General features: G+C 54.5%; 1 protein-coding gene across 2 annotated transcripts in view; it reads right to left on the reverse strand.

The window, feature by feature from the left end:
- Positions 1-19,482, reverse strand: part of PLEKHG5 (pleckstrin homology and RhoGEF domain containing G5) — a 72,111-nt gene extending 52,629 nt beyond the window's left edge. The window contains exons 1-2 of one of the 2 annotated variants that reach the window (XM_077837357.1): positions 19,332-19,482; positions 13,595-13,671 (exon numbers count right to left, since the gene is read on the reverse strand). The gene's annotated coding sequence lies outside the window, so the exon portion shown is untranslated. Of the gene's footprint in view, positions 1-13,594; positions 13,672-18,954; positions 19,146-19,331 lie in introns of those variants that run through there. The other variant, XM_077837358.1, reaches the window with a different exon arrangement.
- Positions 19,483-21,804: the final 2,322 nt, after the last annotated feature.

Below are 21,804 nucleotides of genomic sequence, written 5' to 3' on the forward strand. Positions count from 1 at the left end.
CCCCCATCTCTGCGTACCTCCGTGCACCAATCCTGACGTCTGTGATTATCCGCACAGCGGCTCCCCTTCACACCAGCCTTGGGCAGGAAGTGGCAACCTTTCTATATAAACATAAATAATGCACTGACCCTACTAGGGCGAGTCTGGCTGTGTCGGCCCACATACCGATATGTCCCGTCCCCCCAGATACCCAACCCCAGGCAGGCACTGAAGGCCCTGAAGCAGGAAGGTTTACAGCCCTTCTCTTCTCCTTTCCCAAAGGTAATCAGGGCAGTTCTTGTGAACCACATTCCCGGCTAGTCCTTTTTCGAATCTTGCAATGAGTTCGGGTGGGCAGTTAGGTCCTGCCGAAAAGGTATGTTCATTGATCAGTTTTACATTTATTGGTTCTCAATTTCAGCAGCTAGCAGGGAGTTACGTGCCAGGAGCAGCGTGCATCTGGCACTAGCTGCATGGACAGAAGCCATTCCCTCCCTGCAGAATGAGCAGGCTGTGCTCGGAAAAATGCGATGGACTGATGGGTGCTGGTCCTGCCATGGCAAAGCAGCTCTGTGCATCATGCACGACACAGCTCTGCCAGGCTGCCGTGAGGATACAGCCCCTGGGAGGAGCTGCCGTCCTAGGCTGGGGATCGAGTTTCTAACTGCTTAGCCAGGACAGATGGGAAACTTTCCATGTAACCCTCCCCAAGGCCGCTCAAGCCAAGCGCACAGCGACAGTGCAGGGGAATTAGGGCGCCTTTAATCTCCATCACTCCAATTTGAGCTGGAGCCCAGGACCTGTCAAGCTGAGTTCTGTAACCTCCACTGAGCCCTTTCTGCCTCTCTCGGTCCCAAGCATACAACCACCCTGGAAGAGTGGGGCTGGCGGTCTGTTCCGCGCCAGCCAAGTGGTCAGCTCCTTGCGTAACCACTCTGAGAACGAGTTCACCCGTCCCTACTGCTGGCTCACCCGGGGCACAGTGCCCCACTGCCCAGCCACCACGGCCAGGCTTGCTCCTAAGGGGTCCAGGCAGGCGACGCGGCGCACACAGCAGCCAGCGTAGTCAGAGTTCTGTCCTTCTTCTCGTCTGGAGCCGCATCTCCTGCCTCCACCCCAGGGTACCCAGAGCAACACGGGGCTCCCACTGGAGGGGCAGTACCCTGTGTCCACTACAGCCTCCAGCAAAGAAACCGTGGGCCCCCCCGTCTCCTTTACTGCTCTCTGCAGGAGAGGAGCTCGACCCCAGCGTGGCCACCAGGCTTGGCTCAGACCGTGGCAGTTACAGGGGCCTGGGACAGCCCTGTCCGCCCTGAAATGGCCCCTTCCTAGGGCCTGTCACCTGTGGGTTACAAAGCAGGGCTCCACACCCCATTTTACACTTTGGTAGCCGAGGCTGCACATGCCCCCGTGAGTCAGTGACCTGGCGTCTGGGCTCCCAGGTCCTGTCCTAACCATAAGTATGGCTAGGTTAGGTCCCCGAGGTCATGGAAGTCACAGGGGCTGCGGGACTCCAGGGACTCCAGCTCGCAGCCAGCGGGGCCCTGGCAGGGTTCCAGTGACAGGCAACAAGGGGCCCCCTGCAAGGTTCCAGCGATGGGTGACAGACTCCTGAGGGGGCCCTCCTCAGGGCTCCAGGGATGGACGACAGCCTACGCCTCGGGTGAGTGGCTGGGGGTGTCCCGTTTTCTCTTTGGGAAATATAGTCACCGTACAGCTCCCAGCCGCCGTGGGCAGAGAGGGAACCCCAGAGCTCCTGGGCATCACAGTGGTGGGGGAAACTAGGGAGCTGCAGCAGCAAAAGTCACAGACAGGTCACGGCTTCCATGAATTTTTGTTTATTGCCTGTGACCTGTCTGTGACTTTTACTAAAAACAACCATGACAAAATCTGAGCCTTAACCATGAGACCCCCAGCCTCCCATTAGGAGAAACGTCCAAATGGTTTCACCAGGTTGCACAGTGACCCCTGAGCCCTATCCTGTCTGTGCATGCCACCTGTGCAGAACACATGTTTCCTCCTGGCAAAGAGGGCAGGACTCTCCAGAGGTTCTCAGTACAAATCCTGTACATCAGATGGGGACCTTGGACCATCCTTCCCACCCCTCGACTCTCCGGGGCTGCCAAGTTCCCATCACAGATAATTCCTTCAGGACCCGCCTCGCTACAGCTCTCAGCTCTTTATCCCTGACAAGTGACACAGAGAATTTGCCTACACACTCTGCAGACTAGGCCCAGCGCCATCTGTAAAAGCCCCCCAGTGTGGTCCTCCCCGACTTATTTACACCTCCACACCAGCAATATAAATAATGATCATCACATGCCCCTCTGGAGTGAAAGCATTCTGGAAACTTGCCCTTCACACTCCACAAACACAAGCGATATATGTTATCTGGGTGCCCAAATTAAACAGTGGATACTTCCGCAAACTCTTAATTACCAAGTCTCGTAACAACCTTGTTCAGCACAGCTGGTGAAAAACGAGGACAGGTCTGCAAGCAAATGCTAGTGTTAAGTAAACAATTACTTGGGTCAGCATTCTTCGGGCAGATTAATTCTTAGCCAGAGATTTGGTGCTGCAAATCATGTTCTCCTAGTGCTACTTGATCAAGTAACTGTAGGATGAGTAATAAAGGGGCAGGGTTATTTCACTTATCCTGATGTCAGCTCCTGGAGGAGACTCGTGGGAGTCTACTGGACTAGCCTCTCCTGAGAAAGGAGCAGGCCCAGAGGCCTGAGGTGGCACTAGAGGCTGGTCTCCTCAGGTTTCTGGCACCAGCACCTGTTCTCCAAACCAAAGAACCTCAGCCTAGGCTGGCCCAGGCTCTAGCCTCAAGGCCGATGAGAGCAGAGCCCTGCCAGGTTAGTAACTAAAGGTGCTTCTGTAGCCGAGTTCCCCGGCACAGGCTGGTAAGGAGCCCTCCTGCATTTTGCTCTGCACAGAAGGGCAGCATGTCACACAGAGCAGCTTGCATTGTTGCTCCCCGTAAGTCCCATCTCTAGAAGCGTCCAGCACTTCCATGCGGGTATAAACAGAGCCCTGTTGCAACCTTCAGGTGGGCTGCTCGCTCAGCCCCCGCACGCTGCATCACGTTGGTGCCCAGCTGAAGATGCAGAGAGAGTCTGGAAAGGGGCTGATACAGAGTGTTGCGGGGGAGCCTTTTACGCATCTGTGGCAACTAATCAGCTGTAAATCCAACTGCCAGGAGCAGCCTCCTCCCAGGCTAGGGCAAGCGAGAACATCGGCAGCCGCTCACTCAGGCTCATGGTCTCAATTGCTGAATGCAGCAGAGTACAACAGCCTAACTCAGCTGACTGCTGTGCCAGCGGCCCACACCTCCTGCATTATCCTTTGAGCGCTGCCTGCCAGGGGACAGAGTGGATCAGCCCAGATCTCAGATCCCTAATCCCATCCGAACCGTATGCTCGCTGCGTGCTCCCAGCCCAGGGTCGCCATGGACCCATGCAGGTGCAGTGAGACCCGCAGCAGGTCAACCAGTGCCTCCAGTGAACCGCAGCAGGATTTGGTAGGTCTTTGTCTATTATGAGCCTGGCCTCCTAGCCTAGAGGTGCAGAACTCACTCTGCGGTGGTGACAGCAGAGTGACGGGCCAGCCCTTCCCCGCTGCTCCTGCTGCCAGACAAGACACAGTCGAGCTCTCCATGGACGGAGGAGCTGGAAAGAACGACCCACATAGCGTGGAATCCCCAGGGCCTGGAAACACACTCCGCTCCCAAAGGAATCCCATCGCTCCCCTCCTGGCACTTCTTCTGGGGTCATGGCATGCCCAGGAAGCCTAGGGCACTCCTGGGGGTGAGGCACAGCATCCCCAACACTTCTACACAGAGCAGAGGGAGCTGCAGCTGGCAGTCGTGCCGATCCACAGGGTGGCCCAACCAGACCTTCCCATATCCCCCAGCGACAGCACTCTGACTGCTCAGGGCTGCCATCACCTCACCCTTCCATCTCAAATAGCATACCCTGCCCTCACCCTCCTCCAGCGCCCTGGCAGCCCGTCACTCAGGCCAACATGTGATCAATTCACTCTCCAGGTCTCACGTCTGAATCGTAAGGAGACATGACGAGAGACACTGAAAAGCTGCAAAATCCAACCCGTGTCCCCACTCGACCAGCCAGCCCCACCCCTCCTGGGTCTGCACAGGGATCTGGGCCATAGGCAGGGCGAGGGGCTTCGTCCCTGGGAACCTCACCCAGCTCACACAGCCCCTCAGCATCTGAGGCTGCACCACCCAGGGCCTGACAACAGTTCTCTCTGTCCCAGGATCTCGCCACCCCAGGAATGTCTCCCCATTGACCATCACCTTCCGCTCCCACTGGAGGTCTGAGGGGCCTGGCCCCACAAAACTCCACACAGACATATAGGTTGGGGTCAGGAGTGGGAGCCTGTCCACCTCCCCACCCATCGGGCTGACGGAGTCTATGGCCTTGGGACCCAGCAAGGGAGCTAGACACCGGGGCTTTTCCGCAGGGTCCCCCTGGTTCAAATCTCCAGCCTGCTCAAAGGCAGTCAGGTGGGCATCCACATCCTCCCCTCCTCAACCAGGGGCAGCAATTTAGTCTCGAGGTTCCCTGCGGAACTGGCCCCCCCCAGGTCTATCCCCACTCACCCCTGGGGGGTCCCTTGTGCCTCTCCGCTCCACCATCGCCAGTTCATGCTGCTGCTGCTTCTGCAGCTCTTTCTCAGGCTCTCGCTGTCTCTCACAGTCTCTCACAGTCCTCTTGCTCTCTCGGACTCAGCTCCAATCCCATCCATCTCCGATCCCCCGATGGGGAACCCCATCGTGAAGACCCTCGTCTGGTCGGGGACAGGAGTCTTGGCAATGCCTGGCTACCACTCCAGCTGCTCCCAGATCCTGCTATAGCCCCATTTGGGTCAGGAATCTGTTCCTTAGAGCGGTCATCCTCCTCCAGCTGCACGATTAACTGTGCCTTGGTGAACTTTCCAATGTGTAACCCTCTCTTTTTGCACAGGGTTACAGTGTCCTTCCTAAGGAGACGGTGACAGGTCATCACTCCGCTCTTCCCAAGTTGTTGTGGACTCACAGGCCTGTGTGCTCTCAGCTCCCCACGGTTTCCAGGGAGAACCCCTAGTGTGCCAGCCCTTCTCGAGGTCACCTCCTCTTTGCCAGGGTCTAACTGCAGACTCCTGCAATCCCCTACAATCCCTAGGGGAACCTTGTTACTGCAAAAGTCCTTCTCTCTCCCAGGGCCAAGCCACAGGCTCCTCTGCCCCTGAGACTGCTCATTGCAGTCCTCAGGGGGACCCCATTACTGCACAGTCCTTCTCGCTGGTCACACACTCCCAGGGGTTAACCGCCCCCTGAAACTGTCACTCTCTGAATCTTCAGCACACCTGGTCTCCATCAATCCCCCTTCGTTTTACTGCTCCCCAGTCACTTACTGCAGGAAGCGCCGTCCACGGGGTGCAGTACATCCCACCTCTGCCACCAGTTGTCTCGGAGTCCCCGGGCGATGCTCTGGAACTGCTCCCCATGAAGCCAGGCAGGACTCTGGGGAAGTCTCCTTTCTGTGAGCAGCCTGTCTTCAGGACACACAGCTCACACAGCTTCCACCTTCCTGGGTCTGACCTCGGAGCATTCAGCATCCTCTGCCCCTCTGTGCGCTTCCCACAGCCAGTCCGCCCAGGCAGGCTCCTGAGGAAGCCAGAGGGTCCTGCCCCCCAACTCCGCATGCAGACGTGACTCTCAGCCAGCCAGTAAAATAGAGGTTTATTAGACGACAGGAACATGGTCTAACACAGAGCTTGTAGGTGCAGAGAATGGGACCCCTCAGCTGGGTCCATTTTGGGGGGCAGTGAGCCAGACAACCACATCTGCCTTCACTCCATGTCTCCAGCCAGCCCCAAACTGAAACCCCCTCCAACCCCTCCTCCTCTGGGCTTTGTCCCTTTCCCAGGCCAGGAGGTCACCTGATTCCTTTGTTCTCCAACCCTTTAGCTCTCACCTTGCAGGGTGGAAGGGCCCAGGCCATCAGTTGCCAGGAAACAGGGTGTCGGCCATTCTCTGTGTCCAGACTCCTGCACACACCTGCCCTCTAGGGCTCTGCAATGATCATACACCCTTACCCCACCACCTAGATACTTAAGAACTGCCTAGGAGAAACTGAGGCACCCCCAGACTATTCAGAGGAAACATTAAGAACAGTCCCACTTCGTCACACAGATGGCCTCAGTTAGGTCCTGCTTTTGGGGGGCTGTTCTGGAACCCACCTTTCTGGGAAAGGACAATGTTGCTGACTGTGCAGTAGAGCGAGGCCTGTGCAAAGGGGCGCATCCTGCATTGCTCTCTGACCACCAGACACAATCGCAGAGGGCAGTTTGTTTCCTAGCAGAGAAGTCCAAGCATCCCCTGCAGTTCTGGTCATGCCTGTGTCCCCTCTCTGGGCTCTGCCAATACAGCACCCATCTGGCTGTGTTAGCCTAGCTTAGATACTCCCATGGCCCTCATTAAGGAGTACCTGAGCACCTCACAATCCACTGTAGAACATGGAAGGAAGTACTGATATCCCCATTATGCAGATGGGAAACTGAGGCACAGACAAACTGATCTGCATGAAGTCTGTGGTGGAGCAGGGAATTAAACACAGGTTTCCAAGTCCTAGGTTCATCCCTTAACCACTGGGCCATCCATCCTCTTGTTTGCCATCCTGGGTCTCTTGTGAGTAGAAACAGCCAGTCCTGCCAGGCTGTGATGAGGCAAGAGGATGAACATGGGGAAGTTGTGATCTTCACACTTGTTCCACTCCTCAAAACTGACTCTGAAGTGAATGCTGCGAAGGTGAAAGGCCAGGAACCTCTCCAAACCCTTGCCCAAATGCTGCTTTACTAACGTAACTAACTTCCCCCTTTAAACTCATCCTTAAAAATAGCTGGGGAGTGAAAATCCTCAGAAATCTGTGCCAAGAGCAGCTCCCTTTAAGGGTCATTGCTTCGTTCTATTCGTCTTGCTCCTCTCAAAATCCAGCACCTAATTCCAGCAAACAGAGCAGCCCCACACGTCTGCTTAGAACAAAAGTTCCTAGTGGTGTTGCCAAGGTTTTAAGACTAAACAACAATATCTCTTGTGGCTTTAAGAATTTTCACATCTCACCCTTCCAGCAAAGGGCAGGAGCCACTGCAAATGAGCCGCAAGCCTTAGTGACAACAGATTCTAGGCTCCTTGGAAAACCTGGGTGCTAATTGCCAGGGAATGTCCTGAGCAGTGAATTGTTCCATCACCTTCAGGGGGACGTCAACCCATAAATCATCCGAGAATCCAGGAAATTCAGGATGTAGCGGGAGGGAAGAAGGAGCACTCGGCTCCAGGGCTCCTGCCCAACACCGCATCAGTAGCAAACTGCCAGCTGCTCAAGTGAAGCATTACCCAGGGCTCCCTAGAATGCATTTATAAAAACCTGCCACACTTACCTGGAATAAAACGGTCACCAGGAAATAGCCAACGTCTGAAAAGCCAGCGGAAATTTTAGCTGCCTGTAGATTCAGTGCAGAGGGGGAGCAGAACATTCCCAGAGCAAGCTCCTGAACCAGCAGAGCTGGTTGATCAGTAAGAGATAAGATGCCCTAAATCCACTCAAGCTTTACATTAACGATCAATTAGATTAGGAGGCGAGATCCTCACTAGAACTATTTCTGTGCATGGGCATGTGGAGATCGACGCACTGACTGGGCTGGCCACTCTCCCAGACCCACTTGGATGCGGGACCAGTAACTCATGTGTTCCGAAAGCTGCTGATGAGAGCAAGTTAAACGTTTAAATGTGTAACACAAACTCCCACTGGAGAGAGAGAGAGGGAGGGAGAGAGGGAGAGAGAGAGACTCCCCCTCTGCAGCACAGTGACATAGGGTCAAGGAGACAGGGCTGTGCTGTCCCAGGCTGAGACTTTGTACCAGGAGATGGAAGAAGAATGCAGAGCTGCAAAGTCATAAACCGTCTTGCGCGGCATGCACTGTATCAAACACACCCAGTTAGCGGTGACTCTAGGTCCCAGCAGGCAGCAGCCCCATTCACGGAGTTGGGAAACGCTCAGGGAGTGGTGATGATGATGACGTGTGTAAGACACACTGGGATAAGTTTCATGGTGAAGACACTTCCACAGTTAGCGTCAGCTGTTACACTCGGCCTCCGCTCTGCACTGCACAAAGGCAAGAGCAGTTTGCCTGTAAACTTCCAGGAAGCCATTCCTAGACATGCAGCTATGCAATTCTCCTGGCCAACAGCCTATAAGGGCCTTGCCTCTGGGAGAGGTGGATCTGAGGAATCATGAGCTGTAGAGAGGTTAAAGCCCTTGTCGCTCACTGTGGCTGTGTGCGTCTCAGGTTTGGACTGAGAATTCCTTGAGACTTTCTGGGGTGCCTTAGGGAAGTGTGACAGGCCCCTGGAGTAGGGTCACCATGAAGGATGGGAATGGTTGGGAAGTTGGTAATGGGCTTTGGAGCTTTTCACTCCCAGTTCCCCATCTGTTTCTGAGGACACTTCTTTCTGGTGAATACCTAATAACACCATCTTCACTTCTCCCCACTGTCTGGGCAAAGGTCACTGGCACATTCAGAAATAATTTTGCAACTTGCCCAAATAAACCCAAGAACTAAACACAAATGGGGAAAGCAACAAGCCTCAACATACCATTTAGCTCTGCTGCTGACAGAGACCCTTGCCCCATCAGCAGTTCTCTCCCACACTCCCAGAGCAGGACTCTGCCATCTCAACAGAGCCTGGCAGTCCCACACCAGCTCCGCTCTGACACGCTGCATGAACACCTGGCCACTACGGCCCCATGCCCCATTTGCACACAGACATGGAGCCTATCTAGACAAACACCTGTGATGTCGCAGACATGGAGCTGCATTTCTGCTAACTCCAGACCCCTTGCGTGATTCCAGACTCCCGCTGCAAGTGATTGTAACACTCCTGTGAATGGGTTACGGCTGGCAGCAGCCCAGACGGGTGGCCAGGAGGCTGGAACAATTTGTATGGTGGGGGTGCTGATGATGGGAACCATGTATTTGGTGTATGTTATTACTACTTCAAGCCAGGGGCTGCAGCAGCACCCCCTAGTTCCAGGACCACTGGAGGTGGCATGACACCATGCAAGGCAGACTCCTGCACCTTGCACCCCATTTTTAGTCTGCCAGGGGGCACCACCCTCCCAGAGGTCCCTCCTCTGCAGGCTGTGTCAACATGCAAACTAATTCTTTCCCTGCAACTAAACAGGATGAACAGGCTCAATTAGATTAGCTTGAATTATATCGGATCAGGAACAGCTGTGATGGTGAAGTTAAATCCCAGCTGGACTCTCCTTGGGCTGCTTGCTCTAGGGAGGCTGGAAATCACTGAAGAGCGAGCACAGCCCTCCAGTGCCTCTAGGGACTGCTGCCTAGGCATCTCCACTGGGCTCTGGGGTGACAGCATTAACACAGAACTCCCAGCCTGTCCCTAGAACTGAGCGCCTTCCTCCCGGCCAGGCTCAGGGGTGGAGCGTCCTGTGCAGAGAGCAGATGACCTCATCTCACATACTGTGCCTTTGATTGCTGCCCTTTCCTTTGTTCTTTGGTTAAAACTCGCACACTGTGCTGAGCAGACAGTCTGTGGATAAATGGAGATTTCCTGTGCATGCTCGAAAGACGATTAGCTCATTTTCCAGTCTCTTCTTTAGCGCTGCTGTAAGTACCAGAGCAGAAGCAGCAGCCCTCTGCGAAAGCTCCACCTAGCCCCGAGGGAGGGGCCCTGGCTCTCACAATAATCCCATTGTGTGTGGGAGCCTGCGACCTAGGCTCTGCTCCCTGTGTGGGGGGCTGCACAGAGCTTGGCGCACCTGGAGCTTTCCCAGGCACCTCTTTGGGGACTTGGGAACAAGCTCCATTCGTGACGAATCCATGCCAGCCACGGAGCTGCAGGGCCATGTGCCATATTAACAACCCACCGGGAGCCCAGGAACTAAGGAATGGAAAAAAAATCACGATCATTCTGCTATGCAGAATAGGTTAAAAACAGGCTTCACTCCCATGCCCACTGCTCATCCAAGACAAGCAATCGCCCCACCCTGCCGACAACAGAGACAACCCTGCCCATCCCCTGACACTGCTGCACACAAGCCCCGCAGTGCTGGGGGCTAGGGGCCTGAATTCACCGGAGCAGGAAACCCACTTGCTGACACATTGCCATCCCCATTGCATGCGCCAGGCTGGCATCTGTCAGAGCTACTGGAAAGCTCCTACTGCCAACCCGCAGGAAATCACAGCCATTGGTACCCAAACCACCCCATCTGCCCTGCAAACTCCACCTAGGGAGGGACACACTGGCCCCAGGTCTTTGAACTCTGCTGCTGGCAGCCGCCCCCCTCCCTCCCGCTGGGAAAGTCAGAGGCATGGATCTGTGGACCGTAGGGAAGGCAGCGCGGTGCGCTCCATAATCAGAGCGCTGCTCCACGCTCCCCTGCCGGCTTCCCTGGGCCAGTGTAGAGGAAGGGCTCACAAACAACCATGGCAGAGCGTTCAGGCCTTCTCCTCACGGGACATTCCTCACTGCAGAATGGCACCCTGGCCCAGTCACTAAGGGACAGAGCACTCCTGGCCTGCAGGTCACCAGACAGACAGACAGTGCAGCAGCTGAGATAACTACCTCTGGGTTCCAGGAAGGAGAGCAGGAGATGCAGCGTCACCCCTGGCAGGCAACGGTCCCCGCACACTCAACGCCCAACATCTGACTATTGCAGTTTCCCATCCTGGGGCAACGCTGTAAGTGACACGAGGTGGGCTCTCGGCTCACAAGTAGTTGATTGTGTACAGCATTCAGCAGCACTACAAGGGAGCTTGGCAGGGGATTTATACGGGAGCTGCTGACACTGAACTGAATCCGCTGCTACCCCAGATTGCTTTCAGGTTCCAGGGAGAACATGCAACTCAAAGCTCCCGGCAGATGGAGTGTCTGAGAGCTGGAAGGCCAGTGGCTGGCCGTGTTGTGCTCCTCGCTGAGAGGGTAAAATTAGCAGCCTGGCTGACGTTCCCTGTCTGGAACACCATTTGTTTCCAAGGTAAGTACCGTAAAGGCAGTCTGTGGTCTCAGCAGCCCCAGATCCCCAGCCAATGGCCTGGCTTTATGCTTTCAACTAAATGGCTAATTTATAAAGAGTCAGCAGCTAGCTGTTAAATGGCTTCTGGCCAGTCAGCTTTACTCCCCAACTTTACTAGTATAGTGAGACTTAAAAGAGCTAAAATGAAAGTGCAGGAACTGATGTCTGCCCCTCGTTGTGGAGAGTACAGACAGACACAGCCTAGTCTACACTGGGGACAGCACTACAGACCATACAGCCATTAAAAATCTCTCCCCTTGTCACTTGCAAAACCCACCCCGAGGTGGAAAATGCCCATTCCCTGTGTACGAGCTGAATGCCCAGCAGGACATTTCCAGAGAGCAGGTATCTAGGGGCAGGGAATACTTTCAGACACAAGAGCATGTGCCTGTTGCCCAAAGCCCCCTAGACCCAGATGCAACAATTAAAACCAGCTCACCAAAGTGTCTGCCTAAGAAACTCCCCAGACTCACAACTCTCACTGCCAAGAGCACAGAGTGGCGTCCCACAAGTACTAACCCCAGGCACTGGAAATGCTGCCATGCACCCATTCTAGCCAACAAACAGAACCTTCCGTCCCCATACCCAGAGCACTTCAGGATGCCCAGCTACTTAGACAGTGTCTTGCCCCAAGGAGCTCATCTCCTCTTTAGTGGCCAGTCCCAAGAGAGAAGAGATGGCTGAAAAAAATGGGAAAGACACTGCCAAAAAAATTCCAAATTGTTTCTGGTTTGCAGAGGTAAAGTGGACGCATTTTTCACAATATTGTAACTGAATTTTTTATTGAAAGTTTTTGACATTGTAATTGAAATTTTTCTTTATCCATAAGCATATGGTTTCAGTAAATGAAACATTTCCACAATAACTTGAATAAAACGGTTGATTAAAAAAATGTAGAAAATTGTATGAAAAGCAATAATGTCAACAATTTGTTGTGCTAGGTTTTGCTTTAGAAAAGAGCCCATCTTTGGACAAAAAAAGTGTGTGAAAACACACACACACAGTGCTTGTCCTCCACAGATCTCACAAACACACACGGCTTGTCCTCCACAGATCTCAGAGCAGCGCAAGGGTGAGGAAGATTGGTATCACTATCAGCATTTTGCAGATTGGGAAGGTGATTTGCCCAGGGTCACACAACAAGTTAGTAGCTGAGCCAGGATTACATCAGGGTCTTCAGACCCCCAGCCAAGATGTCTGCACTGCCTCTCTCTGTTTTATTCTGATTGCTAACCCCAGACGGGGTTCCCTGCTGCAGGCAAACTGGAGAGCACATATGAAAAAGCCAACCTGTCCCTGCTCACATGTGGATGCGGTGCCAGTGGCCCATACCAGAGCACTACACCAGTTTTATGGTTTGAGGCAGTTTCTCTCTCATTGCAGCAGGGGCCCCAGGAGCAGAGAGAGAGAGTCCAGCTGTTGCCAGACACTCAGGCTGGGCTGAGGCAAGCCGTGTGACCTCAGGGTACTTGTCTCATGCACCTGCTCCACCCCATTCTCCCGCACATGCTGCCATGGCAGAGAGACGTGTCACATGAGTCGGCATCAGACAGCTGCCAGGGAGACGTGGGTCTCAGCAGGTAAGTACAGCAGCAGATACCCTGGAGCTACTGTATTTTCCACTTTCTCTAGGATCCCTGGCTCTGCACTCAGACCCAGCTACTCACATGGGGTCAAACAGCTCCATCACCAATTTTAGAGAAGGCACCTTAAAAGCGAAAGCAAAAGGAAAATGACAGCCGGCCCCGGTGCGAACATTCTGTGGGCCCCTCTGGCTCCAGCCAGAGAGGATCCTCAGACAAGGAGCCAAAGAAACTCAATAGCCCATTTGAAATGACTCATTTGCCAGCTGCCAGTGCCCGGCTCCTGTGACTGTCTGGAAACGCGATTCTGTTGGCAAGGGCCACAAGGAAGAACAAAGTGACATAATGGGGCTCACATAAAACTCACTGACATCCTGGTTTGCAAGGCAGGGAGAGGGGGTGGGAAAGGGTGGTAAGTGCTGTCTCCCCAGACTCCTCTTTGCACTCACTGGTTATAGAGACAGACACTTCCCTCTGTCACGCTGCCAAGAACACTTAAGCTCCGTAAGAAGCCACTGAATGATCTGGCAGCCCTAAATCTCCGTGGAGAAACCTCTTCCTGATAAGATGGCTGGGCTTTGCTAGCTCCTGGGAGCCATTCATCCAGACGGAACCGGCGGTGTCGTCACCATCTCTGGGAATGGGAACGCCGGCCGCAGGCATAGGTGCCCACCTCAATCCAAATGCTTGTGTGGCCTGTGACTCCACCCTCAGCCCACCTCGCCCAGGAGGGGCACGAACAGCTCTTATGCTGGGGATGGGAGATGAGGCCAGATAGCCAGCTGTGTCTTTAGCACCCACTTTAATAGTTATGGAGCATCAAGGCAGCTCTGAGCTAGAAATATTCCCTGCCTCCCGGGGAACCCCCCCAAATCCCCAATAAAACCCCCCAACACACCCACCCACACACCCCAGCCATAGTACCTTGAGAGCCCGCCTCTTGTCAATGCAGTCAGGGTTTTGGCAGCGCAGAACCTTGTCCTCTGTTAGAGTCCGATCATCTGGAGAAGAAGGAGGAGGAAGTTAGCCATCACAGAGCGGGGTGGAAGGGACAGCCAATGGGCAGTGCTGTGCAGTCATTCCCAGTCTGGATTAGAGCTGGTGACCCCCAAGGTCACGGTCCCTGGAGCCAGCCAGCCCCAAGGGTCACACTGCTCCCCTGTGGACAGCAGATCTCTGCTGGAGAGAGACTGTGCTGTGAAGCCCAGCTCCCGTGGCTCTGTGCTGCAGTGACTAGGCAGAATGGCTTTAAACATAGGCCGAGGTTAGACCACCGTTTGCAAACTAGTTCCAGCAGAGCCTGGCTCTGTTCACTGTGGCCAAACCCAGCGACCCACGCCCTCAGCAGTGGGGGCGCCCACACTGGGTGCAGTCCTGGGGGGAGTGCTTCACACAATGGAGCTAGAACCCAGCATGGGAAGCACCTTATGCTTCTCGTTGGTCACTGCTCAGAACTGGGAGGAAGGGAGCAGAAACCCACAGGGAACGTTGTCGGAAGAGCGGAGCTGCAGCAGCAAACCTCCCTGAACTGGCTGACTGGAACAACGTGTAACAGTTACACACCCACACGCTTCCTAAGGGCCCACGGCCAGAGGCACCCACACTCGTGGGCACATTAGAAAGTGTAGGCTTACGCCATTTATTTTCAAGAGGGAGGGGGTGGGGGCAGCTGAAGGAAGGGGGAGAAAAGGAACCAGACGCACGAGTACACCTGTCGGGGAGCTCTGTTCCTCATCACCAAGCAGTTTGCAAAGTGGGGCAGGAGCAATGGAAACTATTATCCTGCCTTATGAAGTGCCACTTCCCAACCCGATAAATGACACTGGAGACCCTCCAGAAACTTGAAACAACTCGGTCGGCTGCTCCTGTATTTGGAGCTCAACGTAAGGATTCTGAGCTGCCTTTAGCTACTGAGGTGGACCAGAAAGTGTCCACAAAGCACAAGTGATCATAGAATCATAGAATCATAGAATATCAGGGTTGGAAGGGACCCCTGAAGGTCATCTAGTCCAACCCCCTGCTCGAAGCAGGACCAATTCCCAGTTAAATCATCCCAGCCAGGGCTTTGTCAAGCCTGACCTTAAAAACTTCCAAGGAAGGAGATTCCACCACCTCCCTAGGCAACGCATTCCAGTGTTTCACCACCCTCTTAGTGAAAAAGTTTTTCCTAATATCCAATCTAAACCTCCCCCACTGCAATTTGAGGCCATTACTCCTCGTTCTGTCATCTGCTACCATTGAGAACAGTCTAGAGCCATCCTCTTTGGAACCCCCTTTCAGGTAGTTGAAAGCAGCTATCAAATCCCCCCTCATTCTTCTCTTCTGCAGGCTAAACAATCCCAGCTCCCTCAGCCTCTCCTCATAAGTCATGTGTTCTAGACCCCTAATCATTTTTGTTGCCCTTCGCTGGACTCTCTCCAATTTATCCACATCCTTCTTGTAGTGTGGGGCCCAAAACTGGACACAGTACTCCAGATGAGGCCTCACCAATGTCGAATAGAGGGGGACGATCACGTCCCTCGATCTGCTCGCTATGCCCCTACTTATACATCCCAAAATGCCATTGGCCTTCTTGGCAACAAGGGCACACTGCTGACTCATATCCAGCTTCTCGTCCACTGTCACCCCTAGGTCCTTTTCCGCAGAACTGCTGCCTAGCCATTCGGTCCCTAGTCTGTAGCGGTGCATTGGGTTCTTCCGTCCTAAGTGCAGGACCCTGCACTTATCCTTATTGAACCTCATCAGATTTCTTTTGGCCCAATCCTCCAATTTGTCTAGGTCCTTCTGTATCCTATCCCTCCCCTCCAGCGTATCTACCACTCCTCCCAGTTTAGTATCGTCCGCAAATTTGCTGAGAGTGCAATCCACACCATCCTCCAGATCATTTATGAAGATATTGAACAAAACCGGCCCCAGGACCGACCCCTGGGGCACTCCACTTGACACCGGCTGCCAACTAGACATGGAGCCATTGATCACTACCCGTTGAGCCCGACAATCTAGCCAGCTTTCTACCCACCCTATAGTGCATTCATCCAGCCCATACTTCCTTAACTTGCTGACAAGAATACTGTGGGAGACCGTGTCAAAAGCTTTGCTAAAGTCAAGAAACAATACATCCACTGCTTTCCCTTCATCCACAGAACCAGTAATCTCATGATAAAAGGCGATTAGATTAGTCAGGCATGACCTTCCCTTGGTGAATCCATGCTGGCTGTTCCTGATCACTTTCCTCTCATGCAAGTACTTCAAGATTGATTCTTTGAGGACCTGCTCCATGATTTTTCCAGGGACTGAGGTGAGGCTGACTGGCCTGTAGTTCCCAGGATCCTCCTTCTTCCCTTTTTTAAAGATTGGCACTACATTAGCCTTTTTCCAGTCATCCGGGACTTCCCCGGTTCGCCACGAGTTTTCAAAGATAATGGCCAATGGCTCTGCAATCACAGCCGCCAATTCCTTCAGCACTCTCGGATGCAACTCGTCCGGCCCCATGGACTTGTGCACGTCCAGCTTTTCTAAATAGTCCCTAACCACCTCTATCTCCACAGAGGGCTGGCCATCTCTTCCCCATTTTGTGATGCCCAGCGCAGCAGTCTGGGAGCTGACCTTGTTAGTGAAAACAGAGGCAAAAAAAGCATTGAGTACATTAGCTTTTTCCACATCCTCTGTCACTAGGTTGCCTCCCTCATTCAGTAAGGGGCCCACACTTTCCTTGGCTTTCTTCTTGTTGCCAACATACCTGAAGAAACCCTGATCCCCAAACCTGGACAGTTATAACTTCAGGGATAGATTTGTGCTAGTGGGACTGAGCCTGACTTCCAGCAGGGAGCCGACAGGATGGGAGTTCTCAGCTAATTAGGTATAACTGCAGCCTGTGCCTTCCCAAACCTTCATCTCTGTCCATCACTGTAGCACAGGGTACTTTCATACCACCCAATACCCAGAAGTGAGTCCAGATTGCAGCTCCTGGACTGTGCTCCAAAGGCAACTGTTGTCAATGCAGTAACTGGGGAAAAACAACCCTCCCCAAATTCATAGGGCAGAGATTAATCCATCTTTCGCTCTGAGCCTCCAAGATTGGCAACATGCAGAAAATTGAAGCCAAGTGGCAAAATTTGATCAACATGGCAATGGGCTGACAGGCTGCACCAGGTCGGTCCCTCTGCGGCGCTCTTTGGTACTGGAGCATGATTCAGCTTATAACCCTCAGAATTCATTGCTGACTGACTTCAGAGACTTTACTGGCTACAACACTAAGCCCCTGATTATACAGAGACGAGATACCATAAACAAAGAGCGTTTAAAAGGCCATTATCCTCGGTCCACAGGCAGCGTCAGGCCAAGCAGCCGATTACGTCTGCTGCTGTTTTGCAAGGACTGACACGCCACAGCTCCTCTCCACTTAGAGCCCTGACCGTGGCCAAACGGGCTCCCATTTAAGGAGTGAGATGAAGTATTGACGCCTTCTCCTTTTAGCCCCATCTCTGGGCTTAGTGCTCCATTCACCTACTCCGCAGTGCGAGGCCTAGCCCCCAACATTCTCCTCGCGCCCCACAATCTCCCCTGCCAGCGGCTTCGCAACCAGCTTTCCCGCTCAGAATTCCGTTCTAGGTGGAGGTTGTATCCAAGTGGCAGGCTGGGAGCTAAGGAGCAGTGAGTGCCCTCTTCCAAGGGAAAGTGGGTATCTTGACCAGCAACTTCAAGAAGGGCGAAGGGGGCCCTATGCCTGTGTCTTCAGGAAAGCCTCTGCATTTGGTCTATCGTCCCTTTCTGCACATTGTCACTAATCTCTACACAGCCACTCATCTTTGCTTGGGGTTTGTGCTCTGCCCTCTGCCTCGGTTAGCCTAGTCCTTCTGCTCTGCCACCAACATCTACTGTCAGACGTGCCTGCCCCCTCACTCGGGTTTGCTGCCGAGTCAGGCAGGGGTTGCGTCCCTGCCACCTGCCTCAAGAGGACGGTTTCTGTGCACTGGGGTGGGCAGAGACCTCATCCTTACTGTGCTCTGGTTCATTTCAATGCGTGTCTCTGCTCCCCCCACACCCCAGCTGCAGAGTCCCCTGTAGAAATCTGATCTTGCTGAAGGGTGTAGACCAGCAGGTAGATCCCGAGGTCAGAGGCCTTAGAAACACCCTAGGCAGATCTCTGTCCCTGCCAGTCCGTTAGGTGGCAAGGATGATGGTCGCACAGCCAGGTGCTCCAGCTCTGTTCCAGATCTACCCCTTCCCCCAGTTACCCCTTCTGCTCTCCCAGAGCAGGGAGGCCTGGCCTCTGTGCGGGAGCAGAGACAGCCCAGCGAGATCGCAGCAGCAGTCAGGGTGCCCGGCACAGCTGCGGACTGGTCAGGGCTAGGACTGAGGGCACATGCGTAAAGCTTCATGGGACTCAAAAGGCCGCTCTGACCAATGAAGCGCGCTAGGTCCATCAACTCCTGGGAGTGTGGGGGAGTCTGAGTTTGTGCTCAACTCCCCAGAACACACCAAGGGGCTAAGCAGCAGCACTGACCCCTCCAAGCTGCAGCCTGGCACTGTGCCAGGAAAGGTGCCACCTTACAGCTGCTGGTCAGTGGTTAACAATGCTCCACTGCCCAGAGCAGGTCACCCCACTGGCGCGCCTGGCAGAAGTCACAGAGCTTCGCTATAACCCACTCCAAGAATGCCACGGGCTATCTATGCAATGACACTGCCAGCTCAGCCCCGGGGCAGTGCGCAGCCCAGACCCGGGAGCTCACTCAACCCCGCACCCTGGGACCAGGGCAAGGAGATTTCCAAACACACAACAACACGACCACCTCTCAGTGAGCAGCCTTTGCTGCTGGAAACCGCCCAGGGCAGCAGCGTGTCTTGGACTACACAGGATTGGTCTCCTGTAGGACAGACAGACGCACTGGGCATTTGTGACTGTCAGACATTTTCAAGTAATGACCGTTCTTTACAGATCCTCCACAGAGATTTGTCCTCTGAGATTCAAATCCTGGATTATTACCCATGGCTAGTACCCAACTCATCCTTCGGACGCTCGTTTAGAGAGCAAACACACTCTGCTTTTAGGCATGATGAATCTTTACAGATAAATCAGACGGGGATGGAACCCAAGCGTAGGGTCCAGGGAAGGGTCCCCGGAAATTTTATCTGATACCATCTAGGTAGCTCTTGTGCTAAAAGCAACTCCCTGCTGCTGTACTGGTCCTGGGCCCCAGTTAGAGAAGGGCTGCAGGGAAGTACAGGCAGGCAGGCATTTCGGTCACTCACCAAGACAAAACAGAAACCCTCCTTTCACAAACCTTTTCCAGAAGGCGCTCCAAGCTCCAGGAGGCTGCAGCTCCCCTGTGAAGCACCCCCATAGCAATGAGATCATTGGGTGGGTTTACGAAGCCAGCAGAGAGAGACTTTTTTCAAAACTGTTTTGGGGACTCGGTACTGTGCCCTGAGTTTCTCCAGTTGCGTCCCTTTCCCACAGAACCTCCCTCAGTGGAGGCTTTGCAGGGAATAAGGCAGTAGCAGCTTCTTATTCAGCGTGGTTTGCAGTTTGTATTGTTATACAAACGTGGCAGAGGCAGCCAAGTGTCAGCCCCAGCAGCGAGGGCAGATCCTGTCTCCTCCTCGGGAGGAGAGCTGCCACTATTCTGTTTCCAGCCCTGAGGAAGAGCCCAGCACTCACCCACTCATGAAGGAAGCTGTAGGGATGGGGTCTTTCCTGCTCCATTTGATCCAGGGCACTGAGTAGGAGCTGCAAAGGAGCAGGAGGAGAGTTTCCAAGCCGAACACGTCAGGAAGGAGGAAGCGGAGCTGGGAGATGCAGACACAACAGTGCACTGAGGAAATGTGTTTATCTCAGACTGCGCCTGGGAACACAAGAACTAAGCAGCAGGAACTGAGCCACGGCTCCCCGTGCAGCTCTGCTGGGTGACAGACCTGGGGAGGAAGGCAGCAAAGGGAGGTTGTGACCTCAGAAGAGACACCAAGCTCAGGCAGCTCCAAAAGGAGCCACAGAGGCATGCGTCAGAGAGGGAGAACAATGGCCAGGCTTTACTATTACTAACAATACGTTAAGTCCCACCTACAAGCTCCAAGATCACAAGCCACAAATAAAGCCAGTCCCTGCCCCAAGGCGCTTACAGTCCCCGCTCCGATCCTGCAAACACGTCCACAGGGGAGTAAGGTGGTGCACACAGTCACCCCATGGAGCCCAGTGGGACTGCTCAAATGCATCCAGCTTTGCTAGGTCTGGGACTAGAAGACAGGCCTAGAGGAGACAAGCCTCCCTGGGAGAGGCAGGGGAGGGCGGGGGCAGTTGGTCAAGGCAGCAGTCTGTGGAAGATGAATGGGAAACCCTTATTTATCGCAGACAGAGACGGGTGTCTGGGAATGCAATGCTGGGCACTCTCCTGCCACCTCTGCCTCAGCGCTGGGGATCTGCCCGAGGAAGTGACGGGGGTTACGGGCGGGAGAGAAAGAGTATCCAGGAGACACAGCTCAGGGGCTGGAACTGCTCCCGCCTGGGGATGGGAACACTGGACTTTTCTCGAAGAGCTGCAAGATACTGAAGACCATTTCTCCCCGAGGAACAAGGTCACGAAGGAGTCAGCTGTTAGAGACAGTAAAGCTGGTGACAGCAGGGCTTGCCCACCCTGGGCCCACAGCAAGACTGAGCATGAAGCTAGACCTATATTAAATCCTACTTCCAGTCAGGGCTCCTGGGCACCAGGGTCACAAGTGGGAAGGACCAGATCTTCCTCCCCAGACCCAGTGCTAGGCTCAGGTGAGCTGCTCCCATTTAGCTGGCCAGCCCCATCCAGCTATGTCCTGTATCAGCAACGCATGGAGCCTCCCTGCAGAGACCAGACCTTCCTGCCAGGAGCACCAGGAAGCGGGATTCCCATGGAACAGGTGGAGGTATTGGTCCAGACAGCAGGACAGCCAGCTGGCATCACGGCAGAACCCGAGCAGCGGGCCCTCCCCCCCGTCAGCACCAGTCACGGACCACGAGAGCAGCAGCATAGTTTCTGGGCTGGCTTTTGCCACCTGCTTCAAAGAAGCGGCCAGGCGAGTGCCCCCAGCTGTTTGACAGGGACTCACACACCCCTCAGGCTTTGCACACCAAACCCCTGGTGCTCCCCCGGGGGAGACAGGAAGATCATTGCACTGCAAATCCCAGATCAGCTCCTTGTAAGCTGCCTTCTACAAGGATTCCACTTTCCCAGCTCACACAGGGTGCCTGAGCACCAGCTGCCCGAACGCATGGCCTGATGCTCTAGGGTTGCACCATCCCCCTGGGATGCCGCAGCCCCCGCACCGGCCTGCCCCCGACACAGCGGAAGCTGCCCCGTGGTTTCGTCCTCCCATTTAGCCCCAAGCAAATGGAATGCTTAATACAAGCCCGCTTGACGCGGCTGAGTCGCAGCCTGCAGGCGCGTTCCTCGGCTGAGGCTGTGCAGTGCCTGGCGCCTCACCCACCGTCCCTGGCACCTGCCCACACTGCACCCGGCTCCAGCTAGTGCCATCAGCAGCCCGCTCAGCGCTTCGCCTTTGCAAAGGCTCCAGCCTCTCCGTGGCGAGACTGGCCGCTCAGGCAACCGGCGGAGTGAGCGCCGTTCCGCTGCAGAGTGCCAGGGGCTAGCCGAGCTGCATGGTGCTCAGCACAGCCCCCGAGTTCCTCATTTCAGACAGGCCAGCGCTTCCGTGCTGAGAGCAGAGCTATCTGTTTTATTCTCCTGGACGAACAGGCCCCAGCCCCTCCGCTAAAGGGCCGTCTCACTGGCACCTGCTGCCTTCCCTTCTCCCCAGAACAGCACATGGGAAAACCAAGCCTCATCCGAGCTCCCAGACTCAGGCTGGCGTGCGAGGAAGGATGCCACAGAACCACACCCCGCTCTGGAAAGCCATGTCACCCTCCCACTGCTGCTGCACAGACAGCCTGTGTTTAGCTGCCACACGGGGAGGCTGAGGTAGGGAGAGGGATGGTTAAATCACTCTCAGACCTGGGGGCAGGGCCTATGCCTGGTCACTGGGACCGTAACACTGCAAAGCCCTAGGAAATATCCCCTTGGCCACTGGGAAATGGACTGGAGGGGCCCTTCCCGTCCCTGACATCTCTGGTTCTCCGCAGAGAGTCCTGTGTGAATGCACCAGGG

The sequence above is a fragment of the Eretmochelys imbricata genome, chromosome 18 (genome assembly GCF_965152235.1).
Source record: "Eretmochelys imbricata isolate rEreImb1 chromosome 18, rEreImb1.hap1, whole genome shotgun sequence".
NCBI lineage: Eukaryota > Metazoa > Chordata > Testudines > Cheloniidae > Eretmochelys > Eretmochelys imbricata.